Source organism: Trachypithecus francoisi, unplaced genomic scaffold (genome assembly GCF_009764315.1).
Source record: "Trachypithecus francoisi isolate TF-2019V2 unplaced genomic scaffold, Tfra_2.0 Contig01474, whole genome shotgun sequence".
NCBI lineage: Eukaryota > Metazoa > Chordata > Mammalia > Primates > Cercopithecidae > Trachypithecus > Trachypithecus francoisi.
The window spans coordinates 20,623,727-20,642,433 of record NW_022681435.1 but is presented as its reverse complement, the minus strand read 5'-3'; the positions used below and the strand labels follow the sequence as shown (position 1 = coordinate 20,642,433).

The following is an 18,707-nucleotide window of genomic DNA, read 5'->3' as shown; positions in this document are numbered from 1 at the left end:
ACTCTGTCTCAAAAAATATATCATAATAATAATAATAAATGGGCAGAAGGAGAGGGTTCAGGATGTAAATAGCTGTAGACAGCCTCAAGAGCATTCTCCAAAGCTGAAGATGCTCTCTGTCTGGGATGAAGCCGCCCCACTGGGGCTTTATATCCTCTTCCCACTGTTCATCCTTGAATCCTTGTGCTCACTTCAGTGGGGAGGACCTTCCTAAGACAAAAGCCACAGGATGGCAGATCGCCTTCCCTTTGCATGCACAGCACCAGGGTTGTGTTTGGAAAACCATGCCTGTGCAGAGAGAGGATGGCCTGGAGCCACACTGCCTCCAGCTATCCCAGCTGGGAGCCGAGGACCAGGGCTGTTAGGGCAGGCATCCCCCAGGGCTACAGAGGATAAACAGGTCCTTTCCAATTGTCCTCAGGGGCGATGGGACTAGAGTGAAAGCAGCCACCACAGCAGAGATTTCTTCATAATTCTAGTTCTGTTTTCTTTCAAGGCCTTTTGTAGATATCTGCAAAAGAGGACTTGAGGGAGTCAGCAGACGCCTTTCTGGTGCTGGTAGCAGGGAGTTGTCCCTCTTTGTTCTTCGTCCACTGCCCTCCTAGGCATCCAGGGTGAAGGTGAACAGCTTAGAGCCACTGAGATGAGGGTCCTGGGAAGGCCAGCACGCATCTCAGTGTGAAGGCCCCTCAGGTGGAGAGGCCTGCCTTAGGGTGAGGACAAGACCAGGGCCCTGGAAAGGCCAGGAAGCCAAGGTGAGACCAAGCCAGGACACATGGGGCGAGGAGGGGCACAGACCACCCGCTCCAACTGACCAAAGGAGACCTGTCCCACAGGCTCAGGGATGGGCTCCCTTCTCACACAGAACCCGGTAGCTCAGCTCTGAACGCGACTGAGAGAAACTGCCACTGCACCTGGCCACACAACTCCTCAGTAAGCTGGTGATACGTGGACACAGGCCTGGCCCCATGCACCCTGAGTGCCAGCAGGTCTCACCTCATGGAACCCACTTCACTCTCCTTGGACAGGGATGAATTCTTCGTCAGTACTGTAGCCACAGGGGCAGGGGAAGCCAATCCAAGTCCATTGTTGGAAAACGCTTTCAATGGCCCTGTCTCTGCTCCCCCTCCCCCTCTCTCCTTTCTTTCTTCCTCTCCTGGGTTCCACTGCCCACTTCAGTGGCCTGACAGGCTTCTCCCCTCTCCCCCGGGTGAGCTTATGAGACTGTCACGTGGCAACAGGCGGGGGCCCTGCAACCAAAGCTCTCATTAATCCTGATGAGGGGGGACCCACCGTACAGTGCCCATTGTGGAAGATAAAAGGCATCCAGTGTGCTCAGCTCCTGTAACTGGACACCCTCCACAGCGGCTGGCCACCCGCAGAGAGCTACTTGAAGCTATTTGGGTCATCAATTAGATGAAATGGGGCATTATAGTCCAATGAATGGCAGACTCTGAACAGACAGAAAACCGTTTCGCTAGAGTCCCAGAATGGACAGCACCCCGAACGAGCATCTAGGCCATCACTCAGCTGTGGCAGGGTCCCCTCTGCCTTGTCCCTGCTGGCTCATCCTTTCAGGACCTCGATTCTTCGAATTTCTGGGAACTTGCCACCCTTCCCAGAGGCTCACCCATTCCTTACTTTCCTTACGTTTAGTTTCCACCCATTCATCTCATCTCACCACTGAGGCTGTGCAGTGTAATCCCCCTTCCTCCTCTGCACTCAACTGAAAGAAGCCACAGTGTAGTAGCCACCAAAGCGGAGGCTGTGGACACAGACCTTGGGTGGGATGCCCGGCTTTGCCATCTTCTATCGAGTGACCACAAGCAAGGGACTTTATCTCACTGGGTCCCAGGCTCTGCACTTTAAAATGTGGACAAAGTACATACCTACTTCCAGTGAAGATCATAGACAGAAAGTAGAGTGTCGATGCCAGGGGCAGGGAGGGGTAGGGGCACCCGGGGCGGAGTTTCAGTTTTGCAGGATGGAGAGAGTTCTGGAGATGGGAGGTGGTGAAGGTTGCACAACGGCACAAATGTATTCCATCCTGAAATGTACACTTAAAAATGGTTACGATGGTACATTTTATTTCAAATGTATTTTAGCACAAAATAGGAAATTTTTAAAAGGAACAAAAAACGTATCTACTTCAAAAAGTTATGAGAATTAGAGACGACATCTGTAAAGCATGAGTGAGGGGCAGCTGTCTGCTGTGCGGGCACCCAGGCGGGGCCAGGCACAGGTTTGATCCTGAAAATGGAAGGAGAGGCAGAGATGACCCCTTCCACGGTCCAGGGAAACACAACAGTTCTCAGACTCGAAGCGCCCACCGTTAGCACCAGGATGTAACGTCCTTGGGTTTTTCTTTCGAGCTCAACTTGGTTATATTATGAACTGAGAATTCCAGTTCTGTCCCCATAACCCCCATGGTGGGGGAGCTGATATGGAGATCAACCCGTCACAGAGCGGCCCTGATGCAAACACATAAATATGCTCCATAAAATAACAAAACATTTGGAAATTCAGATCCTCGCTTGAAATTCCCTAGCGCCAGAAGGAAGCAACTCCAAGCCACAGCCGAGAACCAAGATGGGAACTCAGTGCACTGTAAAGTGCTCAGAGCTCTGCCTCCACCTGCCTGGAGGAAGGAGTTGAGCCCACAGCTGTCCCCTGTCCCCTGCCTCATGCCCCACACTCCACACAGAGCTGGGATTTGTCATTCATGAGGGAGCCAGGAGGATTGCCCCAACTGTGATCTGGGAGTTAGAAAAATCTGTCCCTCTGACCGCGGACACAGCTCAGAGGCATCCCGTCCACTCTAGGCCAGGCGTGGAAAAAGCATTGGCAGAATTCTGGGCCAGTTGAAGGTATGGGCTCCGAATTCACACTGCCTATGAGCTGGGAAAAGAACATGGGAAACTGGCCCAGAGATGAGGAAACCTGGGAGCCCTGTGGATGGCCCACGCCCCAGGGCAGGTGCACGTCTACATATGGAATTAGCTCACACTGAAGCCAAGTATTACACATCACGTGGGGGAACAAACTGCCCAGTGCCAGTGACTGGATGTGGCAATGAGAATAAAGCACACCCCGGAAGAATCTGGAAGATATGTCAACAAAACTGTGCTTGAAGTCTTAGGAGAGGGGATGAAAAAAGCACAGGCAAAATTTAAAAAGGAACGAGTAGGAATTCTATTAAGAAGAAATGTGGTTGTGATAATGAAAACTCAACTGATGTACCACGCAGTAAACCAGCCGTGACTAAGAGTATGTGCAAGCGGGTAGGCAGGTCTGCAGAAGCCACCAGGAACATGGGACAGGATGCGGCAGAGGGAACCGCAGGAGGGACACAGAACAGCGTGGGACATGAGAGGAGAACTTCCAACACATGCCCAGAGGAAATGTAAACTGGCTTAGACATAATTGAACCCACAGAGCTTCCTTCAGAGGGAAGGCATGCAGAGAATGGAGAAGACAAAGTATTTGAAAAAGTAAAGGCTAATATTTTTTAGATTTTTGTTTTCTTTCTTTTTTTGAGACAGAGTCTTGCTCCATTGCCCAGGCTGGAGTGCTGTGTGGTGCCATCTCAGCTCACTGCAATCTCCACCTCCCTAGTTCAAGCAATTCTCCTGCCTCAGCCTCACAAGTAGTTGGAATTTCAGGCGCTCACCACCACGCCCAGTTAATTTTTTTTTTTTTTTTTTTTTTTTTTTTTTAGCAGAGATGGGGTTTTACCATGTTGGTCAGGCTGGTCTGGAACTCCTGGCCTTAGGTGATCCACCTGCCTCGGCCTCTCAAAGCACTGGGATTATAGGCCTGAGACACCATGCCCAGCCACGTTTTAGAATTTAAGAAAGACTTAAGTCTTCATATTGAAAAGCATGTGATGTCTGAATCAGGAAAAACAGAAGCAGCCTCACACTTAGACTCATCATATCTATGAAATATCAAAGATTAACTTCAGAGAAAAATAGCACATCTCTTACCATGGAATGACAATTAGAGTAATACTAGATTTCTTATCGGCAATACAGGCAGAGTATCCCTTATCCACAATGCTTGGCACTAGAACGGTTTCAGATCTTGACTTTTTTTTGGATTTGGAATATTTGCATTATATTTACCCACTGAGCATCCCTGGTGGCGGCGCCTGTAGTCCCAGCTACTCGGGAGGCCGAGGCAGGAGAACAGCGTGAATCCGGGAGGCGGAGCTTGCAGTGAGCCGAGATCGCGCCACTGCACTCCAGCCTGGGCGACAGAGTGAGACTCTCTCAAAAAAAAAAAAAAAAAAGAAAAGAAAAGAAAAAAAAAAGAAAATCCAAAATCCTCCAGTGAGGGTGTCTTTGAGCGTCATGTCAGCACTCATATGTTTCAGGTTTTGGAGCATTTCAGATCATTGGTTTAAAGATGCTCAACCCATATTAAACACCAGCAAGTAACATTTCTTTTTTTTAATGAGAGAAAATAGCTCTCATCCTCGAATTGTATACTCAGCTAGCTTATCTTTCAAAAATGAGGGTGAAATCAAGACAGCTGCAGTCTAAGATGTTTGCCAGGCCACGCCCTCTGTGAAAAAATGATCAACAGGTGTATCCAAGAAGAGGATTGGTTTCTGGGAGCACGGTGAGTGAGACAGGCACACAAGAAAAAAAGAAGTGCGTAGCATGTGGTAGGAAACCTAGAGAAGTTTTAGCTCTTAAAAATGACTAATTTAGGGAAACAAGAATGGAACTAAGATAATCAAAAAATGATGTGGAAAGTAGGAGGGAATTCTGAGTGAAGACATTCTGAGGGGGTAGTTTTTTTTTTTTTCCAGAAAATAATAGAAATTTTCACTAGCTTTCATTTTGAGTGAGAGGAAATGAATTCCAGCATATTCAAGGGAGACCCATTCTCCAAAGGGAGGGAAAAACTTTCAGCTTAGCTAGGAAAATATAAAGGAGCTAAGTTAGGAAATCCAAGTAAACTAGACCACTTTGGGAGAGAAGCCAAACTGTCACTCATTATCAAAATTAAAATTCCATCCTTTTCATGGCTTGTATGTCTTCTGTTTCACCAAGAAATATCCAAATGGTTCTGACCACTTGGATGCCATTTTAGGGAAATGTGAGTTGTGTTTATTTAGTTTAGCTAAGGAGATTGGCAGTAAGAGTGCTCATACTCCCCAGTATTGTAGTGGAAAATTGGGAGATGGGTTGTGGGCTGCTTGCTAGATGCCATTTGAAGCTGGGAATCTGGCGGCGACTCACCAGGGGCCAATACCTGCCACCCAGGTGTAGGCAGGTGTTGTGACCATTGAGTAGGAAAGAGAGAAACAGCTGTGACATACACCTTATCAATAATCCTGAGTGGAATCAGTGTTGAATAACAAATCACACACAAGAATTAATATATGCCAAATTGTCTTAAGCCTTTTTTTTTTTAGCACGACAGCTTGGGAAGAAACCCCAGAAACCAGGACCCCTGAACTGGAAAAGGCTGCTATTCCTGGTATCTTTTCATCCAGAGCAATTTGATTCAGAGCTATCTGGACAGAATATTCTGGAATGTTGAGCCTACCCATAGGGGCAAGTAAGTAGGGGGTTCACATTTAGAGGTTTTAAAAGTAGGAATATGTGTTAAAATAGAAATCAAAACTAACTTTCTAACAAGGAAAGAAAGAGGAAAACTAAAGAAACCTTGATAAATTCAATTTTTAAAACAGGAAATGATGATGAAAGGAACCAAATACAAAGCAAAGCAAATAGAAAACAAAATGCCACAGTGGGAAGAAATCCTCACCACCCTGCATGAAAGTCCTAGCCCATGCAGCAACATAAGAAAAAGAAATCAAAGTTTAAGTACCAGAAGAAATAAAGAAAACTGTCATTATTTTTTGGGTCATACGATTGTCTAAGTAGAAAACAAAAAGAATTTGTTTCTCAGAAAACTCACTGAATGAACCTGGAGGACGTTACACTAAGTGAAATAAGCCAGACACAGAAAGACAAATCCTGCATGACCTCGCTTATATGTGGAATCTAAAGAAGTCAAACTCTGAGAAGCAGAGAATGAAGTGGTGGTTATGAGGACTGGGGGCATGGGGAGATATTGGTCAAAGAATAAAGTTTCAATTAGGATGGATACATTTAAAACAAAACCCCAAATTAAAAAGAACCAATTAATTGTATTAAATGTAGCAGTTTTGCTGGAAGCAACAAGTAGTTAGAAAATGTAATTGAAAGAGTTGCCATTTATAACAGTAACAAGAACAAAATAAAGTAGCAATAAATTTAACATAAAATGTGGATATCCTTTATGCAGAAAATTACATAATTTTAAAAAAGGATAGAAAGGAGCCAGGTAGCTCACACCTGTAATCCCAGCATTTTGGGAGGCCGAGGCAGGGGGAGACCAGCCTGGCCAACATGGTGAAACCCCGTCTGTAATAAACATACAAAAAATTAGCCAGGCGTGGTGGTGGGCACTTGTAATCCAGCTACTTAGGAGGCTGAGGCAGGAGAATCACTTGAACCCAAGAGGCGGGGATTGCAGTGAGCCGAGATTGTGCCATTGCACCACAGTCTGGGCAACAAGACTGAAACTGTCTCAAAAATTAAAAATAAAAAAAGGATAGAAAGGAGACTTAGGTTAGTGCAAAGACCTGCAACATCTGTGTATTTGAAGACATAATATTATACATGTGTCAGTTTGTCATAGTCGCTACTGCTTTGTAAAAAAGTCACCCAAACTTAGTGACATAAAAACAACCGATTTTTATTATGCTCACAGATTCTGGAGGTCAGAGTTTGGAAAGCCTGCAATGGGGAAGCCCTCCTTCTATGTCTGAGTCTAGAACAGATGAGGCAGGAGGATCCACTTCCAAGATGGCTTCTTCCCTCCCAGGGCCGCTCCCTGGCCTGAGATGACTTAAAGTTTAGTTCACCTGGGAGCGTCGCCTGAGCAACTGCATGTGTTCTCATCATCTGGTTTGGGCTTCACGTGGAAGGCACTGGGTTCTAAGAGAGAGTTGCTGGATGATATTTGATTCCAAATGAGAAAGTTCTTGGCCTGTATGGTGCAAGAACTGTCTCATTATTGATATTTCATCTCTATGGTTCAAAGAAAAATCAAGCAGTCCTAGACAGCAAAAGAGAATGCCCTATTTATACCACTCCCAAGTAGGTGGTGATGAGGGAGGGATTGTTAAATTCCATTTAGGCACATGCCTGTAATCTTTGTGTTGTTGTTTTTCATTTTTTTCCCTCCTCTTCCAGCATGAATAGATATCTTTGAGTTGTAAACCTAGGCAGTATATTCATTTTCTTGATTTGTTCAATTACATTTAAGCCATAATTGTATATTTATTATCTGCCTTGAGAAATGGAGAATGTGCCTGGTGTGAGGCAGCAGGACAGAAAAAAACACTAGCATTTTTATAATGAGAAGTGACCCACACCATGAATGCTGATTTTAGCTATGCAGGTCTTCTGATGGCTTATTCTTGGGGACTAAGGGTACCACACAGAAATAGGCTGCCAAACATGCAGATGGAAGAAAACCTTGCCATTCCTTACCTGGAAAAAGAGACAAAATGTTTAGTCAATTAAAAAAAAGTCCAGGGTTGTTGCAAAATTGTTTCTCAATGGAAGTCATTTTCTTACCCTTCCTCCATGGTGATGGCAGATATGTATTTGATGTGATATGAGAAAAAGTTCTCAGAATGAGAGGAAAACTTCATATTTTTTAGAAAAAAGCAGAAAAAGAATGCAAGTGGTATAGATTAAATTCATGTTCCTCTAGTTGACCTCTGAAAATGAAATAACAACTTTTTAAAATTGCTGATTGTATAAGCCACCTAGGACCTACACCCAATTCTCATTGGTGCAGCCAGTGTTGGCCATATGAATGCCCAATAGCACACCAAAAGATGCTCAACATCATTAGTCATCAGGGAAATGCACATCAAAACATGACAGCCGGGTGCGGTGGCTCATGCCTGTCATCCCAGCACATTAGGAGGCTGAGGTGGGTGGATCATCTGAGTTCAGGAGTTCAAGACCAGCCTGGGCAACATGGTGAGATTCCATATCTACTAAAAATACCAAAAAAAAAAAAAAAAAAGCCGGGTGTGGTGGCACACACCTGTAATCCGAGCTACTTGGGAGACTGAGGCACAAGAATTGCTTGAACCTGGGAGGTGGAGGTTGCAGTGAGCCGAGATCGCACTACTGCACTCCAGCCTGGGTGACAGAGCAAGACTGTCTAAAATCAATCAATCAATCAATCAATCATAATGAGATATCACATCACACCCACTAGGATAGCCATAGTAATAATAAACAACCAGAAAATAACAAGTATTGGTGAGGATGTAGAGAAATTAGAATCCTCATATGCTGCTAGTAGAAATGTAAAATGGTACAGCTGCTGTGGAAAATGGTTTGGCCGTTCCTCAAAGTTAAAAACAGAATTACTATACTGCCCAGCAATTCTACTTTTAGGTATATACTGAAAAGAATTGAAAATAGATGTTCAAACAAACATTTGTAAGCCAGTGTTCATAGTATCATCATTCACAATAGCCACGAGGTGGAAACAACACAGAGGCCCATCAGCAGCTGAATAAACAATGCCATCTCTCCACACAGTGGCGTATCATCCAGCCGTAAAAAAGAGTGCGACACTGACACAGGCCACAATGCGGATGAACCTCGACCCCATAATGCACAGCGGAAGAAGCTCGGGCACAAATGGACATGTGTCCTCTGATCCCATTTATATGTAATAGCCAGAGTTGGCAAATCCAGAGCAAGGGAAGGTGGATCCATGGTTGCCAGTGGGTGGAAGGAGACGGAAGTGGAGAGGGACTGGTTCATGGGTTCCTTCTGGGGTGATGAGAAAGTTCTGGAACTAGGTAGTGGTAATGATTGTACAACATTGTGAATGTACTTAATACCATGGAATTGTACACTTTAAAATTATTTAAAAGGTAAATTTTATGTTACCTGTATTTTACTACAATAAAAAGATGTGCTGATTAGAGAAGAGAGATGCCAATACTTCTCCGTCACTCAGCTAAGGACAGACAAATGTTATTGCACAGGTTTCTTCTGAAGATGACTGGGTTTTGTTTTTGTAGGCGGATACCTGTATTGAGTACTAAAAGATATATTAAATAGGACATTAAGTAAACTAATCATAAAGGAAACGTTTGATAAATTGAGCTATATTAAAATCAACCACTTATATGTTCAAAAACGACCAGTAAGAGTGATTTGGAAAGCCACAGAGTAGAAGAAAGTGTTTGCAATACATGAATATGATAATAGATTTGTTTTGTTTTGTTTTGTTTTTGTTTTTTTGAGACAGAGTCTCACTCTGTTGCCAGGCTGGAGTGCAATGGCACGACCTCAGCTCACTGCAGTCTCCACCTCCTGGGTTCCACAGCCTACCGAGTAGCTGGGACTACAGGCGCATGCCACCACGCCCAGCTAATTTTTGTATTTTTAGTAGAGATGGGGTTTCACCATGTTGGCCAGGATAGTCTCGATCTCTTGACTTTGTGATCCACCTGCCTCAGCCTCCCAAAGTGCTGGGATTACAGGCATGAGCCACCACACCTGGCTATGATAATAGATTCCATGCAGAATACATAAAAAATTGAAATCAGTCAACAGGAGAAAGAGCATGGAAGGAAAAATGGTGCAAAGTCTTGGCCAGACGCCTTAAGTAATATGTGCAAAGAGCCAAGAAATAGGAGGAGGTTTTTACTGATAGGCCTGTGTTTGTTCTTCTAGTCTCAGGAATGCAGTTCCTCATCATCTCTCTGAATTTATTTATTATTTTTAACTAATTTTTAAAATTTCTGGCCGGGTTCAGTGGCTCACACCTGTAATGCCAGCACTTTGGGAGACTGAGGTAGGCAAATTGCTTGAGCCCAGGAATTTGACACCAGCCTGAGCAACATATTAAAACCCTGTTTCTACAAAAAGAAAATACAAAACATTAGCCAGGCATGGTGATGCAGGCCTGTAGTCCCAGCTACTCCGGAGGTTGAGGTGGGAGGATCACTTGGGCCTGGAGAGTTGAGGCTGCAGTGAGCCATGATCGTGCCACTGCACCACTATAGCCTGGGTGACACAGACCCTATCTCAATATATATATATATTTTAATTTCTGATTGGCAAATCATAATTGTATACATTATGTTATATTCATGTTTGATACATGTATACAATGTAATGTTTTGATACATGGTTTTGATACACGTGTACAATGTGATATTTTGAAATATGTCTACAATGTGGCATGATTAAATCAAGCTAACCAGCATACCCATGGCCTCATTTACACACATACTTAGATTTTCTTGAACTAGAGTGTTTCTTGAAAAGAACTTGGTCCTATGAAGTTCATGCACACATAGAGACTCATCTTTGGAAGTGAGAAGACTGTGGCAGTCCAGGTCTGCGGGTTCACAGAGCAGGCTGATTCAAATCCTGCATTCTGGCCGTTTGGGGACAGGTTTTCAGATGTGGCTGGGGGTGCTGTTGTCAACACTTTGAGTTATTCCCTCTTCAGAAGGAGAGGCAGCAGCAATGGAGATGGGAGGAGAGCCAGAGGGTGGCGTGCAGGCTCAATCCTGCAGAGGCTCTGCAGTGCGGGCAAGGCCTGGGGCTTGGTCTTGGGCCTTGGGGATAAGCAGGCTGCTAGTCACTTCCGAGGGCCACGTGCAGAGCCACTTGGGCTGCAGGCTTCCACTGCAGGAAACCCAGCCAGGACAGAAATGGCATAAGAAGAGCCCAGGGTGTGAGAGTTTGGAAAGTGCCATTTAGTTTCTGTTCTTTGGTTGTTTCTCCACTGGAATGCCATTCCCCTTTCACCTGGTGGACTCTCATACATGCCTCAAGGCTTAGTTTGAATACTGCGCACTTTCCTCTGGGAAGCCTCTCAGAGCCCATGCAATCCGAGTCAGCTCCAGCTGCCTTTATGGTCTCATAGACGTTTTGTATCTCGTCACGGCAGCTTTGTCACATCTGTAACTCACATGGGGATTTTTGGGCTGCCCCTCTTGCTTTTACTCCACTCCTATTTATAGGTTGGGCTGAGTGAAGCAGAGACTGTTCAGTTGGCCTTCAGCGGCCATTCTCTTCTTCCTTAATATCAGAAGCCTAAGTTTATTGAGAGAATCGGTATATCCTTTTTGCCCTTCCCCTTCTTTCTTTCTTTTTTTGTTTTGTTTTGGTTTTGTTTGTTTGTTTTGTTTTGTTTTTTGAGACAGAGTTTCACTTTTTTTTTTTGCTTATTGAAAATCTGTTTATTAAGGAGTTAACATTACAGAGTTGGTTCAATACTTTATGGAACTTAAAATCCTGAGTTGTACCTCAATAATACAGACATCTACAGCACAGGCATTTGTACAAAATACTATAATTACTCGTGCTTAACATAATTAAACTTCTTTTCTATAACTTCCATTTGTCAGGTAAATAAAACACTAACCTTTCAAAGTTGCTACAACTTTAGGAGTTCACAAATTCCTATTTCTCCAGTTTTTATTAGTACATATTAAACCTTCTTTGTGGACTGGAAGCCAAACTTTCTAAACGAAAGCCTCAATCTGAACCAACACTGAGAGACAGTAATGTCAGAAGCTCTTTTGTTTTTCATGGAGAGCAAAAATACAGAATATATTTACTAATTTATTTTCCAACAAAGAGAACATACTTTGTATTTGGAGAAAAAAATGCTTAATTGTCAGGAGTTGCTTTTGGAGAATGATCAATAAGTTCCTTATCAATTGTCTCATAGTAATACCAGGGTCTATCTCCTCTCATACACATCAATCTTCGTACTTCCAGCTCCTTTAACCGTAATTCAGCCTTTTCAGCTTCAATTTGAAGGACGGCCATTGATCTTTCATAAACCTTTTCAGGACTGTCATAGAAATTACGGGCAATCCATCTCCATATGGGATGCTTATAATATTCCCAGTGTTCTGGGATATAGCCTTCTGGAATTTCTGCTAGTTCAGCTTCACCAATGAATACATTCACCAGAGTTATGATAATTACGACTGGAATCCCAGTCAATGCAATGTAGAATCTCAATAACTTCAAAAAACGGCTGTCATAGAATCCAGAAGGTTTGATGACAAATAGTCTTTTCCCTTGGCCTCCACTGTGTCAAACAGGAGCAACAGCCTTCGGAAAGCCACGAGTGAGGAAGCCCCCAAATCCGAGTCGAGTGCCAAGGGGGCGGCCAGAAAGCGCTGCCACTGCGGTAACCGAAACCCGTCGCAACAAACTCATGCCCACCATGGCTACTACGAGCAACAGCAGAGTTTCACTTTTATTGCTTAGGCTGGAGTGCAATGGTGCAATCTCGGCTCACCGCTACCTCTGCCTCCTGGTTTCAAGTGATTCTCCTCACCCAGCCTCCCGAGTAGCTGGGATTACAGGCATACACCACCACACCCGGCTAATTTTGTATTTTTAGTAGAGGAGGGGTTTCTCCATGTTGGTCAGGCTGGTCTCAAACTCTTGACCTCAAGTGATCTGCCCACCTCAGCCTCCCAAAGTGCTGGGATTACAGGTATGACCCACCACGCCCAGTCACCCTTCCCTCTTCTTTCTAGCTGCCTGGAAGGCGGATGTGATGACTGGAGCTCCAGCAGCTATGATAGATGAAGAGGTTTCCTTAAGTATGGAAGCCACTGCTTAGAGAGTGAAGCAGGAAACTTGAAGGAGCCTGGATCTTATCATGGACCTGCCATATCAGCTCTGGACTGCCTTTACATGAGAGAGGAATACACATGTCATTTAAGATACTATTATTTTGGATAGTTCTGTTCTACATAGCCTAAGCAGAATCTTAACTGATAGACCTAGCATATCCTTGCAACTCAAAATTCCCTCCACAAACTCCAGAAGCATGGAAAACTAATGTCAATTTTATGAATATGTCTGAAAAGATGGAGAAGGATATTATATTGCAAATCACATGGATTTCTAAAATCCCTTTAAAATGTTTCTATTCTTTCTCCAAGATACTTTTCCCTAGGGCAGCTGTTTAATTCCTATGATTTCCCTCTCTGACCCTCCAAATCTCCTCTTAAGCAGAAGCAACCACTTTCTCCCCAGGATATCCTCAAAGCTTTGTTAACTTGCACACTCGAGCCAAGCAGTCTGCTGAGCAAGACAAGACCACCAGTTGCTCACCGAGTATGTCCCACAGGGTCTCAAGTTATTCAGCCACACTTTCTGTTATAAGTAATTACTTACATCTTTCTGGGTGCTTCACTTCCTTCCCCTCTACTCCATATGGTGGGGTTCTGGAGGGCCCAGAACTGCTTCTTGGACCTTTGTATCTCATTTCCTGGCATAGCACCTGGTGCACTGGTGCTCAGAGCTTGTTGGATAAATGATGTGTAGAGTTCAACCCAACAATCCCTGGTCCTCTTTCCTGTGGCCACAGTCCCGATCACAAACCCCAAAGTAAATCAAGTCTTGTATCTATTTTCCGAGTAAAGAATCTGGCTGAACGACAGTTATGCTCTGAGCCACTGGGAGTCTCTACTCCTCTGACCTTGGGGGACTAGATTTTACCTCCTTTTTGGTTTATTTCTAAGTGTCGGGTGCAGGACAGGGAGGGCCAACTTCAGTTGGTCTGTTAGCTACAAAGTTGAAAATAAATGTGCATCCAGTCTTCCCGTGTTTCTGTGGGCTTTGCTCCATGCTTTCACTGGCTTTTTCCCAAGCCTATTGGACAATTATTTTTGGCTCATTCAGTGAATGGCTTTCAGTCACTTTCTTCTGTTTTGAATGTTTAAAGTAGGGCTCATCCTCATGTACTACAGTATTCAGAATATTATTGGGAAGTATCTCTTGTTAACAAATCTTTTTCTCCCTAGCCCAGTTTCCTGTTCGTGGGTGCTGTGTGTGGCCTCTCTGCTCACCTCGGTGAAGAACTCTAAGTGGGTTCCCTACTGAGGAGCTGCTTCTCAGATCCCACATCTGATAAATACTGTCCTAGAATTTATACAATATTTAATGTATCCAGAGTCTTTAAAGATTGGTGGTAAGCAGTGGGGGTGAGGTGAACCCTGGCCGAGGCTGCCTGTGCTGCACTTGGAAACCAATATCACAGGCCCCTGCTGGTAGCTGGGGACAGGTGGCTGGGGACAGGTTGCTGCACCTGGGCCTGGGGAAAGTGCACTCAGGCTCGGGGCAGGCATGTGGGGTACTCAGGCTCGTTCCACATCCTCTCTACATCCCTCTTCCTCTATGTGGTTTCTTATGGCTGCTGTTGCAAACTACCACAAACGTAGTGACTTAAAACAATGCAGATTATGCCCTTATGGTCCTGGAGGAGTCTAAAGTGGGTCTTCTGGGCTGAAACCAAGGTGATGGCAGAATTGCGTTCCTTCCACAGGCTGCAAGGGGGCATTTGTGTCCTTGCATTCTCCAGCTCCCGGGGGTTGCCTGCCCTCCCTCACCCACAGCCCCCTCCCCCACTGTCAGTGCCAGAAGCACACCGCCTCCACACCTCCCTGCCTCCGACCTCTGCTTCTGTTGTCTCGCCTCCTTCTCTGGCTTTCCCATCTCTCTCTTTCCTTAAAAGGACCCTTTGGAGGACATCGGACCCACCCAAATATTTCAAAATACTGTCCCCACATCAGGACTCTTTACTTACCTGTACCTGATGCTGTGTAAGGCAACATAGTTGTGGTTTCCGGGAATCAGGATGTGCAGCCTCCCAGTGGGGATCATGACTGTGTCTATTACACCCTCCTGGTGCTGTGAGACCCCCAAAGCAAGGCCTGTGTTGACCCCTCTAGAATGCCCCAGCCCCCATCCAACATCACACTCCATCTAATGGCTGGTCAATTTTTAATCGACTAAGTCTGATCAGAATAATAATTCTGATCAGAATAGTAATTCCAACAATATTCTGAATACTATAGTACATGAGGATGAGCCCTACATTAAGCATTCAAAACAGAAGAAAGTGACCGAAAGCCATTCACTGAATGAGCCAAAAATAATTGTCCAATAGGCTTGAGATAAAGCCAGTGAAAGCATGGAGCAAAGCCCACAGAAACACGGGAAGGCTAGATACACATTTGCTTTCAACTTTGTCGCTAACAGACCAATTGAAGATCTTTGACCTGACCATTGATTTCCCACACAGAATGACAGTCGCACTGTTTTGGTGAACCCATGCACGCCCTTTGCATTTTTTTTGTTTGTTTTTATTTTGACTTGTCTATTTTCCTCTTGCAAGTCATTTTTCATGCTCTTTGATTGCATAAGAATCCTTCCAGAACTTACCAGAGGAAAAGGAAGAGGAGAACCACTAAGCATGGGAAAATGTTTCTTCTGGCTCCATTCCCCAAATGCAGCTGTGGGTGGAGGGAAAGGAGGTCATTAAGTGGCAAATGGGGCAGTTTGGAACCCGTTCATCTTAAGCACGGAAATGTGCTAGAACTTTAATCTCTGCGTCTGTTGGCTTTTTCTGCTTTTGGACTGGTTCTTCAGTATTCCTCTGCTCTAGCCTTAAAACATAGCAACCCTTACGTGTACTCTGTGGCTGGTAAAACAAGATTAGCTCAGAGGTTGTAGAAAATGTGAGTCTTAAGATTAGGAAGCAGAATGAAGTACACATTCACCTGAGTAGCTCCATATTCTCCACAGGAGCACATCAGCGCTATTCTGTTTCAAAGGCGAGACTTTTAAAGCCTAGGCATTTCCCTTTAAAAACACCAAAACAGTTGATTTCTTTTTTCCACATTAAAAATTGTTGTTTTTCCCATAAGTGATTTAGCTCAGTCACTTTAAACATGGTTATTATGGACTGAATGTCTGTGTCCACCCCAAAATTCATGTCAAAATCTCATCCCTGGTGTGGTAGTGTTAGGAGGTGGGGCCTACGGGAGGTGGTTGAGAGGATGGAGCTCTCACGAATAGGATTAGCGCTCTCATACAGGAGGCCCCCAGGCCAGGTGCTGTGTAATCCCAGCACTTTGAGACGCTGAGACGGGCAATTGCTTGAGCCCAGGACTTTGAGACCAGCCTGAGCAACATTACAAAATCCCATCTCTACAAAAAATTTTTAAAAAAAAAGAAAAAAGAAAAAAAAATTGGCAAATGTGGTAGTGTATGCCTGTAGTCCCAACTACCCAGGAGCCTGGGGGCAGGAAGAGTGCTTGAGTCTAGGAGGCTGAGCTACAGTGAGCCATGGCCATACCACTGTGCTCCAGCATGGATGACAGAGTGAGACTGTCTCAAAACAAACACTCAAAAGAGACCTCCAGAGAGCCCTCTAAGCCTCCTCCAGCCAAGTGAGGATGTGGCTGGAAGGCAGCAGTCTGTACCTGGAGAGGCATCCTCCTCCCTAGAGCCTGGCCACGTGGGCACCCCGATCTCAGACCTCCAGCCTCCAGACTGTGAAAAATAAATGCTTGCTGTCTAAGCCCCCCAGTGTATGGTCTTCTTTTTTTTTTTTTTTTTTTTAATAAACGAAGTCTTCCTCTGTCACCAAGCCTGGAATGCAGTGGCGTGATCTCGGCTCACTGCATCCTCTGCCTCCCAGGTTCAGGCGATTCTCCTGCCTCAGGCTCCTAAGTAGCTGGGATTACAGGCACCTCCACCACACCCAGTTAATTTTTGTATTTTTAGTAGAGACGGGGTTTTGCCATGTTGGCCAGGCTGGTCTCAAACTCCTGACCTCACGATCTGCCTGCCTCGGCCTCCCAAAGTGCTAGCTGGATGTCAGTCTATGGTATTCTGTTATGGCAGACAGTAAACAGGAAATATGGGTGGTGTTGGCGGGAATCACAGCACACATCTTAGTTCAAATCCAGTGTCTGGCAGCACAGTGAGTCAGAGAAGCGTGGCGTGGATGCTCCTTGTTAGGTACAGCCCAGCGGCTCTCAGAGTGCCCTGGTCCCTAGACCAGCCTCAGGAGCCACCCCCAGGAACTTGTAAGAAACGTGGGCCCCACCCCAACTTACAGGCAATTCTGGTGCACACTAGGCTTTGAGAACCATGGTCCTAGAGTACACGGAGGAGGCCATAGGTGCCTTGCGATCTCCCAGGCAGCTTCCATGGTCTGAGCTGAGAGACCGAGGAGCAGGATTCCTCTTCCTGCTCCTCCTTACTCCTGCAGATACCTGAGATTCCACAATGAGTAAAGTAATGCTTTCTTTCTTTCTTTCTTTCTTTCTTTCTTTCTTTCTTTCTTTCTTTCTTTCTTTCTTCCTTTCTTCCTTTCTTTCCTTTCTTTTCTTTCTTGTCAGAGTCTCACTCTGTTGCCCAGGCTGAAGTGCAGTGGTGTAGTCTCAGCTTACAGAAACCTCTGCCTCCCAGGTTCGAGCAATCCTCCTGCCTCAGCCCCCAGAGTAGCTGGGGCTACAGGTGCGTGCATGCTACCACGCCCAGCTAATTTTTGTATTCTTAGTAGAGATGGGGTTTCACCACATTGTCCAGGCTGGTCTTGAACTTCTGACCTCAGATGATCCACCCATCTTGGCCTCCCAAAGTGCTGAGATTACAGGTGTGAGCCACTGCACCCCTGGCCAAGTAATGCATTATTTTATGTTAGGGGCCACCTCCTCTTTAAAGAACAGGGGAAACTGAGGAGCAATTTCACTGAAGTTGTGCCCTTTCTGGGGCCTGGCCCTGCACCCCTCAGACCATCAGCTTTTTAGATTGCACAACTAAAGACTGAAACTCATAGTTCCTGCACTTTACATTTTATTGCTTAAAAAAGATGGTCTCCTAAAGAGTATTATGCTGATGTGATGGAATGACACGAAAAAGCTTGAGGAAGCTGGGATTTACCATGTCAGAGAAAAATCATCCAAGTGATTTGTGCATTCTATGTACTGAAGTTCGCTAGGGTGAACGGTTCCCCCTTTTTTGGGCGCTAATGGGGTGGAAGTTTGCAGAGGGCAACCACTTGATTTCAGGATTATAACCCAGCTCTGTGCTGAGGAAGTGCCCCCATAAGCTTTACAGGAGCAGACAAACTTGGGCTTGAGAACTGCGAGGATTCTGTCTCCCGCACATATGTGCTATAACTTTTTGGAATGGCCTAACAAACTTTCTGGAATAGAGCCACCTTCTCACAGGAAAGGGATTGGGAAATGAGTGGCTTAAAACCATTTAAAAGTTCCTTTTGCAATTACAGGGTGCTATCAGCTATAAATGCTTGCTAATCACTATTTTCCCCAGGCTCCTAATTTCTACAGGTGCCAGAGAAATGCAAGATTAAGTGAAACATTAGGAAATACTTCGAGTGCTATATTTTAAACATAGATACATTAACTGTGGTATTTCTAGTTGGGAAACATGAGACTGTAATAAAGAAATTGGAATCATAAGTGCCCAAGAGTGCTCTCCCAGGGGGCTTTTAATCACTGGAAGTAGCAGGATTTCTTGAGAACATGCCCAGAGATCTGAAAATGGGCAAAGGTGTTCCAAGTTTGAGAAATAAGAAAATATTAGGTTAGCGATAGTCTGGAAGCATTTTTCTTTCCTACATTTTCTCATGGTGTTGGGATTTGTCCCTTTTCCTCTCACAGCATGAGTCTGACATGCTCCAGGTTCGTCCTGGAAGCCAGTGCCTGGGTGTACGCTGTGTGCCTGAAGTCAGCTCATGGAGTGAGACCCCAGGCACATGGGAAGACCTGCTTTCTGGCCCCTGCTCTACCAGTGCCTCCC

At 45.0% G+C, this 18,707-nt stretch overlaps 1 long non-coding RNA gene and 1 pseudogene across 2 annotated transcripts in view; both read right to left on the bottom strand.

Annotated features, from left to right (window-relative positions):
* Positions 1–466: 466 nt before the first annotated feature.
* Positions 467–18,707, bottom strand: part of LOC117062354 — a 33,450-nt gene continuing 15,209 nt past the window's right edge. Inside the window, exon 2 of the long non-coding RNA XR_004428318.1 lies at positions 467–2,047. This is a non-coding gene — a long non-coding RNA (uncharacterized LOC117062354). The remainder of the gene's footprint in view (positions 2,048–18,707) is intronic.
* On the bottom strand, positions 11,272–12,314 carry LOC117062339 (annotated as a pseudogene). Its single transcript, XR_004428313.1, has one exon. The product of XR_004428313.1 is annotated as an NADH dehydrogenase [ubiquinone] 1 beta subcomplex subunit 5, mitochondrial-like (transcript).